Genomic DNA, 23735 nt, shown 5'->3' on the forward strand with positions numbered 1-23735 from the left:
TTGAAATGAGTAATATTATTTAAGCAATATTAATTCATTATAAATTAAGTACAAAAGTATGATAATAATATTATAATTATATTTTTTGGCCACAATACCATCATTATTATAATATTTGTAGAAGGATATTATAAAAACAATATAAGAACTATATCATTATAATATTCCAAAATAATGATTTTTCAATTGTTTTTCCATTCTCATTAATACATTATAATAATTCAACAAGTTTTTATAATATTAATGTTACGTTTTTTAAACCCAACATTTAGCTAAAAATTTAAATATAATATTTTTTTACATTTTCTGCTTACAAAATGATAGCAGTATTTTGACTCAAGCTTTATATGAATTTTGTAAAAAGCTTTTCCTATAGCTTTTCCATAAGCCAATATACCTTAGGCTATGGAGATAATAGTTGCCAATGAGTTTCTATTAATACTTATTCCCTGCTGTACATTTAAGTTTAACATATTATAGCTATTATAACATACCATTTCAAGACTGTATGGATATTTATATTAAAATGCAGCCAGTAAACAATAAATATTTCTTAAATATCTCTTTCATTTATAATAAGGAAAACATAAATGTATAGCTTTTAAAAGAATAGTTATAGGATAATCCTACATAGTAGCATAAAATAAAAATAACAAACTTAGTAATAATATAATACAAATATGTACTAAATTGAGATTAATAAATAAGTATTTTACATCTTTAAAATGTTTGTTTAAATAGAATAATATGGCAATTTTAAATTTGTTGTTAATCTATATTTTTAGAAGATTTTCTAAATGCAGCACCAGCAATATATTTTTTAATTGGATCTTCAATAGCTGCATTAGTTGAACTTTGGAAGTTTTTCATTTTTCTAATGGTTTCTGTAATAAAATATGCAGATTATTAACTTGTCATGGAATATTAACTATATAGTTGAACTGGAAAAAAATAACAAAACATATTATAAGAAAACACTCACCAAAAACTATTGCACATGATCTTAGTGAACAGAAAATTTTCTTTCTTTTTTGTCCAACATAACTATATTCTTTTAAAACATTATCATTGAAAAGTGCTTTTAGTAAGCTTCGTACCGTAGAATTAAGTTCTTTTTTTGAAGACGTTTGAGCTCATTTACCTATACAAATGTGTTTGATAATTTTCATTTATAAATTTCTCATAATTTTTATACAATTAAAACTGTTAATAAAAAAATAATTCATGAAAATTAAAAATATTATACATATTTTCACTTACAACACATGATTTATAAGACTTTTCCAAAAGTTTCTCTTCAAAAATAAATAATTGTTCTTCATCCATAATGGGGATCATCAAATAAAAATCTTCTCCTTCTGTTGATATATTTTGGTGAATGGAGCCTTTGGTTTCATTTACTTGTTGTATTGTATCTATTAGAGTATGTTCCATTTCCATCTGCTTCTGTTGAATGGACTGTACATCATATCTTATCTTTAATACTACATTTAGTATCCTCTTCAAAATATCTGTAATGGGGGAAAATACTATGTTTAAACAAATTAATAGACCATTATTAATTCTTATAAATATTAATTAATTTAATAAAATCTTTAAAAATATAATTATTGTATTGTTTAGATGTATATGGTTTAGGCATTATGTTTTGAGTTCTAAATCATCATTAAAGTTGTGTTTAATTGGTGTAGATGGTTTATGACAAAGATTGGATAACTTTTTGGTATCAACATAATTTAAGGAAAACAATGAGTTATATTGTAATATATAATACATACTCAGTCATAAGTCATGACCATTATATAGTTTTACAGGTAACATATTTACCTCGTAACACTATTTCTTCTTGCACAACAGGGATTAATGATTGGTAGTTGTCTTGTGGAGTGACCTTAAATGGAGAAGATGTTATATAGATTATGAATGATATTTCATGAGTACTTTCTGGAGTAGTCGATGAAGATGTATTCTCTGTTAATAATATATACATTTAACGTGTTAAATAATAAAATATAATTTTTAACTAAATTAGAGTATCAAATATAAATAATAAAATACCTTGAATTGATGTACTTGGTTTAAAAAGAGTTCTTTTTACTTTTGAAGGAGGGCAATCTGACATCTAAACATCATTATCTTAAAACAACATAATTGAAGATCAATAAATAAAAGCTTTAAATATATGCTTCAATTACTATAATATACCCTTATTAGAAAAACTAGAACCAGGCATATTTAGTTTTGATTTTAACGATTGTGTCTTATAATTCTTTATTGTACTGCTTTTTTTATAACTATAATCTAACTCGTGGTCAAAATTTACAAATGAATTACAAAATGAAAACTTTAATAGTTATAACCAATTTATTAAAACAAAAAAGGTAAACATACTATAATTAGTACCTGTTTTCTGCAATTTGGGTGAAGTCATCAATGTTATTGAAGTATCAGAATCTACCTTCCTAGCTTCTAAATTATCTAAAAAGACAATTAACTAGTTATTAAAATAATTATAACAATACATATTATTTAAGTACTTAGATAAATTAAATCATGCGTATAAAAAGTAAATATTCAATAGGTATTTACCATTTTGTTTATTTTTATGTAACTTTTCAATATACTGAGGAGGTTCTAAATTTATAGCTGTAGTTTTTTTTTTCCATTTTGAATTTTCAATATTAGATAGGTCACTTGTATCCTCTGCTAATTTAACTTTTTCTCTAGCTTCATGTAATGTTCCTATTAAGTAAATAATTAGTAAAAAATTAAAACAAACTACCTATTAATAAAATATTTACCAATGCCTTTTTTCAAAATTCTTGATTTAAAATAATTAAAATCAAATTTATTTGGAATAGTCCTACGTTGTATAGGCTTTTTAGCATCTTTTTTTGGCCATGTAATTTTTTTTTTCTAATCAGTATTATTTTATTTTTAATTGATAAGAATGAAAGTTATTACATAGTTAGTCAATAAAATAATTTTACCTTAAATAATTACCTTTCAGTTTTTCTTTGTTTAGTTTTGGATGAATATTATCCCCATAATACACATTTATAAATCTCAGATGTTATAATTTCTACAATATATTAATAATTATTATTTTTAAAACTTAATTAATTACTATTATTGAACATCAGAGATATACAGTAATAAAATAGTTATTAGTTATTACAAATAGGTACCTAATAGTTAATTGAAAAACTGTAAAAATAAGAAATAGGTAAGTACAATAAACCCAAAAAATGCATCATTTTTAGTTTAGGTAGGTAATGAAAAACAATAATTGAACAGTGAATAACTAGAGATTATAAATTCCCTATAATTTATCATTTAATAATAACATATTCTAGAAATAGGTAAATATTACTCTTATTAATTTTAACTACAGCCAACAAATGTAAACTAATACAGTAATACAACCACTTAGTTTTATAATGATTGATATGGAGTCTGATAAACAGATTTTAAGGCCAAGAATTTAGATTTAAAAGTGGCCTCCTTACTGTGGAAGATGTGCAGTCATACTCAGCATGGTACAATAAACCGTATTGATATAATGATTATGGTAAAAAATTGTTATAACTTATTACTGATGGTTTTATATCGAGCAAGTTACACTAGTATGATACTATATTGGATATTTGGATTTTACTTAAGTACCTATAATTTACCAAGATTAAATCTTTTTCCGTCTCTTACTTTTATCCAAATATGAAAAGTTAAAATCTAAATCCAATAAAATTATAATATACAATTATATATGTTTTGGACCCCTCCCGAAAAGAGTTTCTAGATACGGCCATGTATACAAATACATATAATAATTAGTTGCACACTATTATCTTCGTGTGGTTGTACAAAAATTTAAAATATTTTAGTAACACGCTAGCATGCAAAACGAATATTTTATATTATAGCTTACCTTAGATCTCTATCAAGTTGAAACACAAAACTATAATACTAGTATAAGTATAATACTATAGTGTCAAAGACGACTAAGAATTTTAAAATATTACGTGCACATACTACACCAGTGGTGGCCAAACCACGGCCCGCGGGCCAAATCCGGCCCGCCATCATTTAATATCTGGCCCGCGAAAGTCTTCTATATTACAGCACTTATTTGTATAACTGTAATATTTTGCATTTACGTAAAAAAAAATTTAGAATGCATTTTTTTATGGCCCGCGATAAAAAAAAAAGTTGTTTTTTATGGCCCGAGGAAAAAAAGTTTGGCCACCACTGTACTACACTGTACACTTCAATAAGTATAATAATATAGCGACGGCGATGTCAAATTGGCTAACACAATCAAGTATTCAAGTGTAACTTGACAAATTGACACAGGCACAATACAAACAGCGGCATCAGAATTACAAATACATCCACAAAATGTTTATAAGATTTAAAAGCCCGTTACTGAAATATATTTATTTATAGAATAATAGGTAAAAACCATTGGTAGGGTACGTATTGTGAGTTGGAAAGACGATAGACGTGCGACGATCCGGTACGATAAGAGCCCGTTACTGGAAATATATTTATTTATAGAATAACAACAATAGGGTACGTACTACGTATTGCAACTTGGAGAGACGAGTGACTTGCGACGAGCCCGCACGTACACCAAGTGACAACATAAATTATAAATGCTGATTAATGGTTACTAATTGTACACTTATTCATACACATTTGACAAATTTTTTTAGAATTAATGTACCTATAAATAGCTAGGTTCACTCTTATTCATCTTTATGCATAGTAATATTTATTATTATGCCTAATCTGTATTTTAAAAGCGACGTATTACATACACTTTATATATATCCTTACTCAATAACTGTGCTAGAGTTTGCGAGGCCCTGGGCAAAATAAATGTTGAGTCTTATAATTTCTATTAATAAAATATTTTAAGTTCAGTTAAATCAGAACAGCGGGGCCTTAATTATAATATAAGGCGCGGGGCCCTGGGCAACTGTCCCTATTAACCTACCCTCACGCCGTCCCAGCCCTTACTTAATTATAATTAAATAGTATTAATATAATACCGTATGTTGAAAACATTCAAATATTATTATTAACTAATTTTACCAAAAATATTATAATAACTTTATTATTATTATTATTACCATACATAAAATATATTATAATATTATTAATAATTAAATACGGAAAAAATATTATAACAATTATATTATAATAATTTTATTATAATATACTTAAAATAATATTTGTATTACTGTATAAAAAAAATATTATTATTGAATTACTGAAACGATATTATATTAATAAGATAATTATGTTATTTTAATAACATTTTTTATATAATATTATTTAAATACTGTAATAATAATAATATTATATTATTATCATCACACAATTGCTATCTGGGCGGTCTCTGGGGTTTCGACTTTTTTTCTTTTAATGAGTTTTCGCGGACACATGAGTCGAAATTATTCAAATTGTTGGTAGTTTTCGAAATTTGTTTTGTCAATCGTTCTATAAAATTTCGATTTACTCGACATTGGTGATAAATATAATCCAAGAAAACGTTTATTTTGTATGGAAATACAATGATCATGTGACATACGGGACGCACTGTATACGCACAGCTAAACACGTCTAGCAGTATTGACCGATTAATGATATCGTTTCCAATTCCACATAGCAAATCCGTTTATTATCCACTACTAGAGATTTAATCACTTGGCCGTTTTCTACGATACAATTATTATTTTAAACACTATTTCTGTTCATGTACGTATTACTCGCGTACATATCGTGGTTTTTTGATATTATTCGTAACGAGACAATATTGTAGTGCGGTCCGTTGTGTGGGACGAAAACTAATTTCATTCCTTCCCCCCTCAACCGTATTATTGTAACCGTACCACCGGTATCGACAGCAGCGGAGTTGATTAACCCGAGTCCTGTCCACGCCCAGGGGAAAAAAAAGGTCACACGACTAAGTGCACGAATTTCGGCGCAGAAATAGGTGTTTCGTGTGTATGCATACGATACGTGAAATATGTATTAAATTGTAGCTCGAGAATCTTCGATACATAATACACGTGGATTCCGGTATTGCCGAATGATCGATCGATCTATTGCGTCGTCGCGACGATGATTTTGGAACGATTTCGGTAGCCAATAATTTTGTCAACGAAATTTGGACGACGTTTACAAACGTATTACCATATTTGTTGTTGGTGGCACCGTCCGAACAGCGCGGACCGGTCGCGGACCTCTGTCCGTACGGTCAATTACGGTATACATTCATTTGCGTTTCATAACACAACGTGATCATTGTGTTTAATAGCGTATTCAATCCTTAGGACCAGGGGCGGATTCAGAAAGGGGCGAATGGGGCAATTCCCCCCCCCCCCGTTCACCGTAGCAGACATTAGTTTTTGACGTAATTAATTCAAGGATAAATAGGGAAATCTTAAACTACTTTTTTTTTTTTATACCAAACTTATGCTGGTACTATGTTATCACTTATATTTATTATTTGGTGATATGTTGATGTTATAGTTATATACTTTTATCATGATGTTAAATATTCGTAACCAAATATTGTGTTTCCGAAACGTGATAACTGATGACGACCAACGTAAAAATCGTTCTGTACCTCTATAATCAACAAATTTGTAATTTATAAACTCTATTGTTTTGAGACTTATTGGAATAACTAAAATAAATTATTATTATTATTACAACAGTAGAACCTCGATTATCTGGGGCAATGGTGGGGAAGGGTCACACGGAAAAATGAAAAACACGATTAATCGAGACTTTTTATTATACGCATTATGAAAAAATTTATAATTTCATATCCATATTAAGTGTGTACGATATTATTTTCTCAATGACTGTTTTTGAAACGGCTATAGCAAAAGCTAAAAATACACTAAATAATATGAAACAAATTCAACAGACTTAAAAATTTCCCATATGTATTAGTTATAACGTGATTAGATAAATATGATTGTTGAAGAACTTCTATTAGACTCTATTAATTTTAAATAACTCATATCTACCAGTGACATATTTTTATCGCTGAAAAGTTCGTTTACGTTTTTCGATAATCTGTACATAATATAAAAATGCGTTCGTCCAACCTAATTAAAATTTTCAGACGAACAATTTCGAGTGACGATAATTTTGGAAGACTGAGCACGATTAATCGAGATCGCGAATAATCGAAATACGATAAATTTTGGTTCAACTGTATATAATTTTTTTTTAAAACTTTTTTTATTTAAATAAATAACCTATATCAAAATTAATATTTTTAATTTTATCTATATAAATATCTATATCATGTGTGTTTGTTAAAAATCCCCCCCCCCCCCCCCGTTATCACGGTATGGATCCGCCTCTGCATACCACGTTCGTATTAATTTAATAAAATATTTTACCGGTGCAACCACGGACCAATAATGTCTCGCACGACGTTATCGGCACCGATACACGTACACAAAGTGCGCCCAGGCCGCAATGTTAAAGTACGTTAAAAAAACTACTTGGGATTGCGTCGAAAATCAAAATTCAGAAATCGGATGCAAATTAAAGCGATCTCAACAGCTGATAACTGTAGATCTCGGATAAAATTTTTAATCAAAAGGAATTTATTTCGTCCGTACATTATCCATACGGTAAACAATACACAGGTACGGATCCAAAGAATCCACGAACTCGCAGATTTTCATGATTAATGTTTTTAATATTCCGGATCTCACACATGAACATATATGTATACAAAACGAAAAATCATTAAATGTTGTTGTATGGAGACATCTATTTTTTTGATTGTTAAAATACTATTGTAAGGTTACTAATGCAATCGCCAACAGACCAAACTGAAGGCTTTTTTTTATATTCGTCCACGATAAATATATCATGAGACAGTGTGCGCCATACACGTGTGCATTAATTGGGATGAATTATTTTTGAAAATATTTTAATTGAATTTTCGATTACGAGTAATTGTAATTAGGCATCTATTTGAAAACCAGTGTGGTATTATTATTTGTTGCATAATCTGCAAACTATACCTAAAATAGTGTTACGAATAATTTTAAAAAAAATAGTTAATGGAATATGATTATTGCAGCTCTTGGTGACGGTTTTCAATCGTACTACAATTATTTGATAAGAATAATAAACAAGTATCAAACTTTGACATAAGCAATCATGAAAGCGATAAAAGCATTACAAATTAATCTGACTGACCCGTAAAGAATGAAATCCTATCCTTTCTATTCACATAACTACTCGAATAAATACTCAACAATTCAACGAAAACGAGTATTTTAAAAGACAGCTGTACCCTTAGTGTACCGTATTCGAAATATTGCTCAAGTACGTATGAATATAAAATACTAAACAAATGTTGACGATTCTGACCACCAAAAATTTAAATCGTACCATTTTTTTTTTCTAGTTATTTAATGGAATATAAGAGCATATTATACCGTTTTGTTGCCATATAATATCGCATTTGCGTTGTACTTAACCCATATATCTTCCGATCACGTTCTGTTCGAGAATACTATAATAATGAGAATCGTACCGGTACCTACTTATGTTTAGCTTTTATTTTATAAAAGTTGCAATTTAAGCGCTCAACGGTCCCGTTAATCGTATTAAAAAGAACGATGGTAACGTTTGGAAAACTAATAGTATTTGAAATATATTTCAGGACGTTTCCTGTTCGGAATAACCTAGCGAACGAAATGACCAACAGTCGGTGGCGATAGTTGTTTTTTATAAAAAAACACAATTTGGTAGTCTCATCACGTCGACTCCAAATTAGTATAACAGAAAATAATTTGCTACACAAACTTTTGAGTATAAATTTATAAGATTTTTATTGTTATTTTATTTTTTATGCAATGTTTAACGGATCATATACGGTCGTTAGCACGTTTAATTAATTAAAATAACACTAGCTGGCAAAAACGTAATCTAATTTTTACTTATAATTTAACAGCAAATAAGTTTTTAATCATTGGGGCTCATGTAATTGTTGTACATGGTTATTTATAATTTGTTTTACAATATTTTTTAACTGTTCTGTGCAACGGGGGATATATACCTATAGTGTATGATATAGTGAATGAAATGCAACTTTAAAACAATACACAAGAAAATTGCATTAACGTCATTTAAAACATAAAAAAAAATTACCCAGGATTTTTGTATTTGGCATCAACAAAAATTACAAGAAACTATACGTATACAGGTGAACATGACATGCATTCAAAACATTAATGGATCTTTTGATATCTTTGTACGTTAAGTATAATTTTATAGCCATCGAACATTTCCAACCATGTATAATGGCTGTTATTAAAAATGTATTTCGTCGTTTACAAGTTCCACGCGAGTAGCAACGGGAAGGCAAGTGGTTCTGTAATGATTTTGTTTGCTCCTCGCAAAAGGTTTTTGAAGGCACAAGAAATGTGACATAAATTCACAAACTGTAACAACTGAATAAAAAAAAAAAAAAAAAAAAAAAAAAAAAGAGAACGTGTAAAATATATTTGGTTCCTAAATATTACGGTATATGTTCTCGGTAGTAAAGAATTTACAAAAAAATGAATCCACATTTTTGAAAATCGTCCACAGAAATGTCCCACTCACCGATCGATTTTAAAGATTTAATAATATCTCGAAATTATTTATTGTGGTAGGATCAAATATTTTTTGTAAATTTTATACACTGCAAAATACAAGAAAAATGTTCAATGCTGTACAATATTTAATGAAATAATATTGATCCTGAACATTGTTATTTATATAACTTCAAATGTTTAACATTTACGTTGTACTGAAACGCAACATTTTTATGCACCATTACAATTGTAACGAGTTCGAATTGTATTTGAATTATGTATTATTACTTGGTTTTAATATCAAGCCTGAATTTTATGTCGAAAAACGCTATGATTGAGATATATTTATTTTCAATCATACAATCGTAGTACAATTTATAAGATGTACTAAGTAAAATGCACACGTTCATTTTAAAGTGTTGAAAACTCGGAAAGGCTCCTTGAACCTTTTTATCAAAAACATTGGTGTTAGTAAAACCATAAGAATTTATTTATTTTTACTTCATTAATACACATTTATACACCGATTAATAGTAGGTCACAGCTATTTCAAATTGTTTCCAGACATAGTTTCGCATTTGCCGATTTTGTATGTGTTGTCCATGAAGAATAACTTTTTTTTTTCGACGGTACATTTTGCACTTGTCTGTTGATTTGTCGGTAAATGTTGTTCATCGCATACGTCATATTTATTGGAAAACATGTTTTTATTAATTTTTGTTTCCAGTGATATGGTTCAACAGCGTTACACGCGTAAGAACGTTTGGATTATATGGATTATATCAAAATTAATATCGAATCATTTATATTGTTATCGCGGTTCGATTTCACCGAACATTTTGCGCTTATGTCAGAGTGGTTGAAATGTGCTGTAACATTGTTTTTGCGAAAAGATCGAATCGAGTTGTTATATGCTTCCGTTGAATATCAGTAATTCGAAATTTCGGAAAACACATTGATTTAAAATCATATTTCCGAGTATTAATAAAATCATATTTTATTTTCGATCAAACTGAATTGTGCGTCACGTACATTGATGTTGCTGCAGGTCCATGAGAATCGAATTATAGGTACACTGCCCCACGTTCAGATCCAACCGTTGGCAGTATTGTATACTAAAATAGAATTATATCATAGTAAATTTTACTTTGGAAAAAGAATCGTCGGTATATTTCTTACCCACGAGTCGGACGGTGATGGGAAATATACAAGATACCGCACAACGATGGTAAGTACCGCGGTGAACACGCGACGGATTCGAGGTCTTCCGAAAATCGGCTGGAAACTTTGAGACATTTCGAAGAGCGCACGCAGTCGGTTTTCGACTTGAGGCCTACGTTAGTTGAACGCTGCCTAAAAGTTTTTTCGAACTTTTTCACCGATTCCCGGAGAACGGATGGATATCGTCGAAAACAAACAGTAGTTCTCAATCTCTTTTTCTCTCTCTCGCTCTCCTTCGGCCGAGGCGGAATATTGTTTTAAAACAATGCTCTCGAAAACGGCATCACCCCGGCCCGCCGTCAATCACCCTTTTCTCCGCAACGGGACAAGGTCTTCGCGGTATTCCGTTAGCCCCGTGCACAGGTAGTGTATTTATGTTTATGAAATCAAAATATTTGCTCGTCGGATCGTCTTATTTTTTTTCTCCACCTTTATTTATTTAACGGTTGAATTATTCAACACAATTAGATAATGGTTTCGTATCAGTTTTGCGAGTCAAAACTTAAAAAACGGCGCAAAAGATTTTTTTTCAAATTAACCGTATTACACGACGCGCACATTGTTATTTGTTTTGATTATATAAAATGTTACCCGTGCGTAATTTATTTTGATAAATATGTCCATTCCGACACATAAATAACAAACTTTTATGTGTTCAGTATTATAATACAATAATATATATTTGTATCCACATAAATCTTCATAAAAATCTCGGAACTTTACTAAGCTATTAATAAAAGTTCTCGGATGTGTATAGAGTTTTTTCCTTTTCTTTTTTTTTTCTTTCTTTAAATGGTGTAATGATTACAAAATTCCTGCGAGTCAGAAATTACGTTTATTTTTTTCGTTTGTGATTCTAAAAAAACATTATTACACATACACCACGTATATACCGTTAAATGGGTTGTCGTTGTTTCACAATATACTAGTGCGACATTAAGCACTGTACGAGTCATTATGTTATCGTAAAATATTCTTTTAAGATATTGTGCTGCAGTTCAGAAGTCGCGGAACTACTAAACCATCATATTATGATATTTTATTTGTGAAACCGTCGTTTTCAGTGGCATTTTCTATACATCGTGCTTGTGTGTGTGTGTATGTGGTTTTGATTTTTACGAGTTTGATACTCGTTTTAAAATCGAACACAACAGACTACGACATTGATTATTATTTCGCAGGTTTATAGTTTGGTATTTATTTGTTTTACTCTCCAAATTTTCTATATAAATTCATTATTTTCTGCCGTTTATATTGATATATAGTTATAGTATATAATAGTATAATCCACGATGTGCTGGGACATAATAAAAGCGCGTGTCACATTCGTGTAATACGATGTTTATGAGATATTTGATATTAATAAAACAATTCTGATCCGAACAAGTCTAATCTAACAGTATTAAGGTGCGCATACTCCGCGAATAACGATCCCTGTTGTTTTCAATCGACCTTATTATTTACAGTTAAAAAATTTCACCGTCAGGTATTTACAAAGTCAATAAAAACGTGACTGAATATGAAAAAATAAAATCGCCACTCATAATAATTATAAGTTATTTAAATAAAATTTTGATTGATTGAAAATTGTATAAGGCAATTTTAAAATAACCATTGGTTTAACTGTTTAAACGAAATTAAAACTAACATTCGTTATTGTAAAACAAGGTTGAATTTACCAAAAGATTGTTCAACATTTTTCCATGAGCAAGAATATTCTAATGACGATATTGAATCATCTACTTAAATTCTTGTCTAACTTTTCATTTTTTTTTTATTCTAATAAACTAACAGATAATCCAAAAGATTCGAAATAGAACTTTCACTCCACACTCGTTGTGATACGATTTATAGAAGGCGTATAAAAAAAATTACAAATAATTATGTATATTTAGATTGTAACTCATCAAATAAACATAATAATAACATAATGTGCTGACGGACCGTCGAATATTCTATTCGTATTCAACACGCAGTTACAGCGCTGTATTCTAAATTTTAACGAGGCCTTAATGAACCGGACCTCGACTTATTTATACGGACGCATGTCTTATTAATATACCGTCGACGTCGGTGTTGAAAAATGAATTATCTCTTCATAGCGTTATTGCATAAACTTCGACCCATAGGAATTACAGATAGCCACTGTAAATTATTTGAGGACTGTCCGTTCCGTCTATTTCAGAAGAGACAATTATATTTTATTTCTAATACAGTCGTATAGTATTATTTATAGGAAAAAACGTGTTCTTTTTTTTCACACGAAAATATAATTACGATATGGTGCATCTGTTGCGAACTATAAAAAAAAAAAATAAATAAAAAATAAATATCATTAATTGTCCAATGCGTTTTCAAACAGTATCCTGTTTTAATGGCTTTTTGGAATACCGTATAAAACGAATCGCATCGTTTTTACTGTAGGCGCATAAGTTTTCGTTTATTATATTTCATTTTCGACTGCCCATAGTACCTACCTAATAAATGTTGTTAATAATAATAATAATAATAATAATAATAATAAAAATATACTAAATCACTATTAGCGTTTTTCCGGTGAACGAGTAAAATCGAGTAATTCATGTTATTCATCCGACTCTCATCGATAGGTGTTCGTTACGTGAATACATATTATTCTAGCGTTCGCCGGAGGAAAATAAAATTCGTTTAAAGAGTACCGCCTCCTTCAATATACATATATTTGACCCTCTGGACGATCCATATGAAATAATACCTTTTATACGTAACCTATTATGAAAATGAAATTCAAAAAATAAATTAAATCCACCGGCACGAAACACGGTTTTTACATTATTTTGCACTTGTATGGGTGAACCGAAAACGGAATAAAAAATGTGGTTTTAATAGTTTTCCGCACGCGTCCCACCACCACGTGGTACGAATTTTAATTCGCGTCATCAACGTTCGGCAAGCACGCGCCATGAGCCCAATCAAAACATCTTTTCAGCAGATTGTGAACGTTGGTCGAACGATTTTCTCCGGTTTTCCGGTTACCGATCGTCATTCGGCGGGAGGGAAAACGAACAATCGTGATTTCGATTCCCGCGTGCAAAGATCGGACGTGTAGAGCTCGCCTGGAAGACCACCGGATCACCGGCGGACGGGGGGTGTTTTTTTTCAACCACCGCATTATTATTTTACTAAACTTTTTTTATTATATTTTCTGTTATCTGTTCGTTGATATTTACATGATTAATTTTGTTGCTCCACTTCGTCGTACAAAAAATATTTATTACGCGCGCGGCTAAAGCCAACCGTCGGACGCGCACCGCGTTGGATTCCGTTTCGACCGGACCACGACCGACACCGGGTCGGTGAGATGAACGCCGGACCGGTTTCGGCGCGTTATCTCCGACGGACGCGGCGGCGGTCATCGGCGCCATTGTTCGGCGCACAATACGTGTCCTGGCGACGTCGTCGAGCGACAATGCGCAGGGACCTGCGACGGACAGCGCGCCAAGGACGAAGGGTGCGCGTTCGAGATGACCGCAGGTGGACGTGAGACACCCGGTCCGTTCACGGGAACGCTGACCGCGCGGCCGATTTTTCCAAACAGGTTTGGTCCAGCGTTTTTCTCCGTGCGCATTATCCTTTTCCGTGTTCGGTGTCGGACGAACGAAACGGAATGACACGAAAGACAAACGAATGCACCTGCCGCAGTCACACGCGTAGACTTTTCGACGATTTACATAATTCATACGTTTCACGCCCTTACCCGTGGGAAAAAAGAAAAAGAGAAAAAGATTAGTGATCTCCTCTGCCGTTCGCGCAGCCTTCCATTATTTTACGTGGGTACCAAACCATGAGAGAAACACGATAATTCTACTGCTGCCGACCAATTGTAATATTATGCGTTTCAAAGGCAATACTTGTGCACTACTTTTTCTTTTTTACGAGATTTACGAAGAAAAACCCACGTACACAATGAGTACCGTTTGTGTAGCATTCAGTGTTGCGTTTATTTGTTATCGTTGTTGTTACGGTAGTCGCTGACGAGCACTTTTCAGTTGCTCAACAGTTTGAACATAAACGTGATCACATTTGTAACTATCCTGTCACACTAAAATACATCGGATGTAATGGCGCAATCGAACAGTATGTGACAGAACACAAACTAATTAGTTAGCCAAACTGATCAGTTGCATTGTCATATATCACTGTGGAAGTCACTTATGCGATTAAGCTGTTGCGAAACTGAAAATTGCGCGTCCAATGACTATCTTCGTACAGGGGCGTATTTAAAATTTGGGGCGGGGGACTGTGAAATTTTCTCTAAATAAAATGTCTCAATTCAACCGATTGAAAACCATTTAATAATTTTAATTTTTATTGTATAATCATAACTCTTTTCTAAAAAACTAATGAATCACTGGTTCCTACATAATAATAGAAAATTAAAATAATAATATTGGAACAATTTATATTAAATTAAATTACCTCTTTTTTTTTTAAAATTCCGAGGGAGGGTTGAAGGAGCCCGATACGCTCTTGGCCTCATGTATGTCATTATATTTCAAATATTGACGGTCGAATACGTTCGCGCATTATTATTGTACATATAGATACACCTACTTCAGTCAAAAGTTTACAATCGCACGTTTATACGTACGCATTGTACGGATCATAAATTACATTTAAATCTTTCTGTTCGCTTTCAGAGAACACCGATTTATTCGACCGGCATACCACAAACTCGAAATTCTGATGCGAAACCATTTCAAGCACTTGTAGGTTCATCGTTTTCACCACAAATCACACCCGTATATATATAAATAAACTACTTATGTAAGCCTTTATTGCTCTCGAGTTTTTAATGAGTGTACTGGACGTAATACCATTTCATGGGTCTGGCGGGTGAATTTCCACTCGAAATCGTACAGGAATACTAATCGATCGCAGTTTGTTTGCGTAACCATACTTATAACTAATACATATGAGGAGATGCAAAACATTTTGTGAACTTTAAATTTTCCAAGGTACTTTTAATGCAAAGAAAACCAACAAAAGTAAACCGATCAAAGTTACAGTTATAACAGTACATTTTTTTTTTTTTAAATAAATATTTTCAGAAATACCATGCAACAATACCGTCTCGTATCACTAAATGTTTTCTGTTTTCACACAATCATGCTATAGTTGAATTTGATTATTTATACAATTTAGCAATTTAGGGTATTTCAACATTGAAAGTGTATTAAAATAATTTTTTGTTCTTATATTAACTTCACTGATCAGGATGTAAGACAGAAATAAAATAAAACGTTCAACTATATTTTAAAAAATTATGAAGATAAATTGAAAGCAATCAAGATTCGTTAAACCTTATACGGCTATAATAATAAGGAAACATTACACATAACTATCAACTTAATATAAAAGTCAACAGAGTGGGACGCTGCCGGAGTTCTCGGTTGTGGTTTTCAATTATTTATTTATTTTTTATTTTAAAATCTAAAATATTTCAGTAAATTAATTCTTTTACAAATATATAACGTTTAGTACAATATAGCGTATGACATTTATGCAATTGATGATATGGTACCAATGATTAAAAAGCAATTAAATATTTCAGATATATAATGTACATTATAGCGAGGGATTTGAATATAGATAACGATAATTGTAATAAGGTTTGTGGATTAGAGATTTGATATTGAAATTACTGACTATTATGGGAAATTTGTTGTGTGTTTGTTCAAAATGATGGTAAGTAGAAGGATTAAGGATTTAATAAGGTTTTGAATTCATTCAAAATTCTTGTCATTGCATCGAAAGTATTGGTTTTTAGTTTTGCGGCTGTTATTCTAGTGTAAGATACATGGTATGTAAGGTTTTCTGATTGGATTGGATACGATACGACGTGTTGTTGAATGTAATGATTTTTTTTTTTTATATTATTTATGGGTTCTAACAATTTTTAGTATACTATTTTACCTTTGTATGATGATTTATGGGCATCGGAGCATAGTGCACGTCTATCCATTAAGCTATGATCTTTGGTGCACTCCTCAGTTAATCAACCTGCGCCGCATTGAACGAACCTAGGCTGTTGACTGCAGTAGTAACGCGTGTGGCCATACGATTGACATGTGGACATGAAGCATAGAAGCTCAATATTTCGTTTCGTGTATATTTTTTCGATAACCATAGCAGATTGAAGCGGTGTATTATTCTTGAATGATTCTCGGTTATTTTCATTAAGAGAAAAATACGTGAAAAATTGGTAAGGAACAACGACTTTTTTTTTTATGGGAACCACGCGCATGATCATATCTCCTAGTTCGTCAGCAACGTAGCGATTTGATGAGCTAAACTAATTGGTTTTTTTCTTTTTCGTGTTGTTTTAAAGGGGTGAAAGGCGAGGACTGTTTTGATTTAGTTGTATTTGGTGATCAAGATTGTACCATAATAGGCGGGCCCAAAGCGTCATGTAACGTAGGTATGTTACGTAATAATGCAAAGTTTGTTTGCGATTTACTTCGACATTGTTGATAACGGAGCATGATTAACACAAGTGTGCCTGCGGTAGTAGTTGGCACCGTACTATTTCAGTTTTTGTTCTTCGATCGTCTTTATACACATTATTATCAACTAAATAATAATCGTAAATCAATAATTTCTTAGAATGTTTCGATCAAAACTAATTATGGATTAAAAAATATAATGTGCGAAAAGGTGTATTAGTAAATCATGTGAAGTTTCAAAAATCTTTAAATTCCATATAAAATTTTAAACAGTACTTATTAGTTATACCAGTTAATTCAACCGGAAAAAAGTTTAAATTGTTTTTATTGACATTCCATATGATTAATATACGAGTATGATTGATCATAGTATGATTTACAGATTTATTTTTTTGTCATATCAAATGATAAAATAAAAATAAAAGAATGTCTCTTAATTATTTATGTTTCAAATTGAAAAAGAATCTCGTTTTGAAATATTTATAGAACTATAAAATACACAGTAAACATAAATGTGTGAATTATATTTACTTTGATTTTGTGGAATAAAAATAGAAAAAAAGTGTTAATAAATAAATTCGAATAGAATAGATAGTCCGTCCAAATTTACATTTTATTTATTTTGTTCGTACATTTTATTAGTATAAATTAATCACAAGTAATGGGATACGAAGTAATATTCAAATTAAAACTCCAATGTATTACTTTTATATACAGTCTAGTGAAATGTTCGTGAAATCATCGCGTTATGCAGTGTGTAAAAACGTAGGAACATAAAAACGTAAAATATAATGTTTACATTTATATGCAAGTTAGGCTAGGTCGGACAATTAAAAAAAAAAAAAAAGGTTAAAATAATTGTTTAAACTTTTAAGTCACTGCACAAAATATGTAGTTTGTATAGCATTTACAGAAAAATAAGCTATTAAATGTTTGAAACATTATTAATATGAATATGAAATTAATGACTGAAAAGCGAATCGTGTGCATTTAGAATGGCTTTAAATGTCAATTAGAAAAGGGTAAGATTACATCGTACATTATAGTATAATATTTGCCAAAATGACCGCATAGGTACCTATACGTATAGGTATATAACTACTATAGTAATGTTGTGGGCAATGTTTTTACGTCAGAAAAGAATAATGCGCAAAAGTAAAAGAAAAATTAAATGACTTTTTTTTTTTAAAGAATCCAGTTATGAAACTATATATTTACGCAAAGAAAAAAAAATTGTATATATGAATTGATATGGAGTTCATTCCGATTTCTCTAACATAGATTTGATATCAGTTTAGATTATTCGATTATTTAAATATAAGAAATAAATATTATTTGTTATTGTGTTATATTCAGACATAATAAAATACGATTTTTGACTATCGAATAACTTAGTACTGCGTATAGGTATATAATTAACTAAATTTTATAATAGAGAAGTAAAATAGTGAATTTAATTAATCAAAAAAAAAAAAAAATTCTATTATTTTATCATACATTTAATATTGAATATTATTATTGTATGGGTTTATTGCTTCGTTAGAACATAATAACTTCAAAACTATTTTTTCAAACTAATCGATGAACAATAACTTAGTTAATATACATATATTCAAAGATTAGATGAACATGCATAGTTATTTATTTCAGTGCATACTACTTGCATTTGAAATTGATATTAAATTTCTCGATAATATTCCGAATAATTGAGAAAAACGGTGAAAAAATGCAAAGAATTTTAAATTCCAATAGAAATTCGATCCTTATGCACTAATAATCGCATATAATTTTGTTACACGCTCATTTTTTTGGGGTCTACGTACATGATGAAGATCAGACTAATAGTCATCATACTTTGAAATTCTGATAGAAAATGTTATCTAATTAATTTCTTAAAAGAGGTATTTTTTTTGAATTCCCAAAAAGTTTTCTTTATAATTTAAAAAAACTGACGAAAAATTATAAAAATTATAAAAATATTGATAAATTTACAGCACACTGGTTTTCGGCAAAATTTGAGATTTTCTTTTCTTTGTAACTTAAAAAATAACAATAGAAGTGATAAAACATTTTCACTGAAATCTCTTATCGTCGTTTGTAATTTTGAATTTGGTTTATTTTTAAGGTACCTATATATAGAAAATCTAAACTTCCATTTTTTCTTATTTTTATCTCAAAAATGTCAATAAAATAATTTTGGTTTGACAAAAATTCTTGAAATACAATACAAAGATTTTCATACATATATATTAACTGATGAAAAAAAAAATTGAGCTATATAACAAACAGAAAAAATGTACAGCTGTTCGTTCTGTGTTATTGTCAGTTTTATTCTTATATATAAAATATGTACTTCGTTTTGTCTATTGTACTGCCCACAACAATGACTATTTTTGAAATTCGGTTTGTTCGACAGTTACCCGTACAGTAGTTTACATTTGACGATATAATTTTCAAATCATCCACAGAAAAAAATAAATTATCTACAAAGAAAGAACTATTATTCTAAGATTAAGTTCTTAAGTTAAGTTAAAAGTAACAATGTCTTATACTCAAAACATCTAATGTCACTGAAATATACTGTCCTGTTAAGGAAAAATGTCGTAAGTTTCCTACATGTTATTTTGAGTAAAATTCATTTTAATGTTTTGTAATTATTGGTTGTTCTATTTTCTTAAATATAATATTTTACAAAGTAAAAATTTTTACGAAGTCAGATATTTCATCGAATTTCAATAAAACGTTTAATTTATTGATAGAAAATTAAAATAATTAATTTTCACGAATTTAAGGTATCTTTAAGTTTCCTTTAAATGCTGCAAAATTTAAAACATTAGAAGTTCTACTAACTTTTTTTAGGAATTTGGTTCTACTACTATATCAAACTTCTTTAGAAATATAAATTGATTCACCAGACATTTTCCATACAGAACTGTTTTTTCGAGAATAACGAAACATTGGTTTCATGTTTAAAATACTGATACAGCAATATGATATCATCCATTCTTGTATTTCACCCGACAGTGGTATCCCTCCCAGCCTAGGAGTATCGTACTTTTGTATTTATTTTTTAAGATAAAAAGTACAATCCGTCTGTACGACTGAAATAAATAATTATATTGTTAAGAGTTTGATTTCAATTTTCAAAAGTATAAAATCATAAATTTTACAACGCTTGCGTACATAACGTAGTACAACTAAAATTAATAATTTGAATCAGTGGCGGGGTGAAGGGATTTTTATGACGCCCAGGCGTCAAGATGAAAATGTTATAGATGTGTGGTTGTACTTAGTAAAAGGTTGAAAAGATTTTGGATGAATAGTAGCATAGCAAATTTCTAAGTTTAAACTTATCACCAATACGAAACAGGGATGTAGTGGAATACACGATGGTCGATAAAAATATAACACGACGGTAAAATCAACATTCTGTATTCTTAGTAAATTATAAAAGAGGAAAAACCTCTTAGAGTTTGCTAATCCTAAGTTTGAGTTGGTGAAATATAAATAAGTAGGTAGTACTTCAATTTTTAATAGTTTTTGGTTTTCTCTTTCAATTTATATTTTTTAAAAAATTATAAAAAAGAATAGTGTGCTATAGAAAGAAGTGGGGGAGTAGTTACTTAAATAAAGTTGTGCCACATTATTTATAAATGTTCATCGTGCCACTGATTTGAATGGTATACAATCGTCATAACACCATTATAAGAGTTTTAATTATAAGAAGGTGTAGTAGTAACCATTGATATTATGTTTTCAATAATAAAGTTTAGCGTATTAGTAGAATATCACTAGATACCTTCGCGTTTTATTTATCATCGATAGATTTTCGGAGATCTATACATCAAAAGTTCAAAACTACAGACAATTTAATAAAAAAAAAAATAAATAAATAAAAAAACAACAAATAGATCCTTGCAGCAGTGATATATAGTTCAGCCTTCCATCGTATTGTACGGTACTTCATTAATTATTTTAACAAGTCATCAGCTGTCAATGTGTCTTTGGTTGAAGTTCATAGTTAAAATAGCTGATATTGCAACGACGAGGAAAATAACTAACATTTTTTTTTACGACGTCAAACTTTTAACGACACTGTTAAAATCATTTAAAGACATAGTAGTTCTCAATAGATGCGTAATATCTATCCGAGAACAGGCGTGGATCCAGCCTACATTAACGGGAGGAGTGGATTAATGTTTAAATATATTACTATTTATCAATTGGTAAATATGAGTAGATATATATTATAACATGCAATAATCGCATATTAATTATAATGAATACTTTTTTTCTTAAACTGAATTGAATGTCTTTATTGCATTATTTACAATTTAAAATTACCCTTCTATTATCAAATACCTTTTTAAAATTTTAAAATAAAATATTATATACAAATTTAAATGTTTAAATATGTAGTCATTGTAAATCAAATAACAAAGTCCAATCTTCTGTTTGCTGATTGAGTAAATATTCAATAACTTCATCATGGTTTACCTGGACATCTCATGCGTGTAATAACTCCAGTCCATTAAGTCGTTTCTCCGATATTCATGACCTCATACATGTTTAGATTCACCCAAATGATGAAAAATTCCGTTCAGCTGATGCATCTGTAGCTGGTAATGTGATAAGTATTTTTATCAATACATAAATTCCAGAAAAACAGTCCAGGTCTTCTAAATGCGACGAAGGTTATTGTTCGTCTTGCAATCAATTATTATGCCAAACTTCAAATTCACCCTTTAACATAAATTTTAAAATTACTCTAGATGTATTTATTTCACAAGCTACTAAGTTACCGAATTGATTAATTACGTTTTTTATTTTATTTTTTAATTTATTTTAGTCATCAAAAATGGATTTTATTTTAATCGTGTTGGGCAGCACCCCGTCCAGATCATAAACTGACATCAAATCTTCATCGAATCTAGATTCTAAATCATTTAGTAAATTATGGAGAAAGGAAATAAAGAGCGTTACTCTAAAATATTCTTCAGCAGATTCAGTTTGAGGATTTTCCCTGTTTTTCATTACTTTGGATAATATTAGCTCGTTAATTCTTCCTGAAATTACCAAGTTAATTACTTAAATATTTTTAACGGGTGGGGGGGGGAGGCTGTTGCCCCTTCCATCCACCATTGGATCCTCGCCGGCCTGAGAACTGTAATACCGATATTATTATACTTTTATACCGGAAAAAGACGTAGGTTCACGACGAAGTCACGTTGACTATACAACCTGCATAAATAAGTCTCACTCGTTCTAAAATGTATGCGAAGGAATAATCGTATTTTACATATTATTTTATTTACACCGTACGTGCTCGGACAACATACTGTCGTTGTTCTAACGCCCGGCTACAATAGCCATTTGAACTCGAAACCGGTGTACTAAATATAATAGATATTGTCAAACGATAACCCGTGACACAGCGACTACGTAATATATTATCCTGTCAGCACGTGCGATGTACGTAAAAAAAAAGTTTCCCTAAAAAACTCCCACGTGATCGTTAAGTTAAAATGTTGACCCCGTTTTAGGGCAGTATTCGACGAACAACGATTTAGTCGATAAAATCGATGTAAAACAATACCTTTTTTTTTTCAGTAAAATATTATGCACGTCGTCGAAAACAGAAGAAAATGCGCGTCTATTGTTTTTCCATAAAATCGACAGTTCCTAGACACCTCGAATTTTGTTTCTCTTCCGGTCGAAAGAGTCTACGACGTTTATAGTATTCGACCATAAGAACGATGACGTTGAAGGCCGCGATACCGTAAAACTTAATTTTGGGACCGAAGTACTGAAATGTAACGTCTTTGGGCGACGGAAAGTTTTTCCAGGAGCCGAGGTCGGGGAAAGCGGTTTCGGCGCAATAAGTCGGGTAAAACGATAAGTACATATCACGCTGCCTGCATTAATCGAACACAATTCATTAATCGAAAATAAATGTTTACACAAAAAAACCGGATCGTTCGGTCTGTCCAGCCTTGTGTTGAACGGTATCGGGGTTTTCGATTTTAACAATTTCGAAATCGTACGTTGCAATCTTACACGAACTGTTTTCGATTTACACACGGGTCTCGGAAATGCAAAAACAATCGTCACCACAACGGAAATGTCTACGGAAACCGGGTGAATTTCATCAGCTAACGGTTAGTCCCTGTCAGGTGCACACCACCAATTTACCGTCCGATAACCATCCGCGCGCGTTTGTTTTAATTGAAACGCGAAAATCGTTAACAGGTCAACGGACGTACCGGACAATGGCTGTTGCTCGGCTGTACGCGATGCGACGCAGCGGTCATTTCACACGTTCAACGTGTTGTTGTTATCGGTCCCTGGGAAAGTTCGAAAGTTTGATTTGTTCGCGTTTTAAATTTGTAAATACGGTAAGTAC

At 30.7% G+C, this 23735-nt stretch overlaps 1 pseudogene; it reads right to left on the reverse strand.

Moving 5' to 3' along the window:
• Positions 1–755: 755 nt before the first annotated feature.
• The window catches only part of LOC112682706, a 39020-nt pseudogene continuing 16040 nt past the window's right edge, over positions 756–23735 (reverse strand).

The sequence above is a fragment of the Sipha flava genome, unplaced genomic scaffold (assembly GCF_003268045.1).
Source record: "Sipha flava isolate LNK unplaced genomic scaffold, YSA_version1 103_pilon_pilon, whole genome shotgun sequence".
Classification (NCBI taxonomy): Eukaryota; Metazoa; Arthropoda; class Insecta; order Hemiptera; family Aphididae; genus Sipha; species Sipha flava.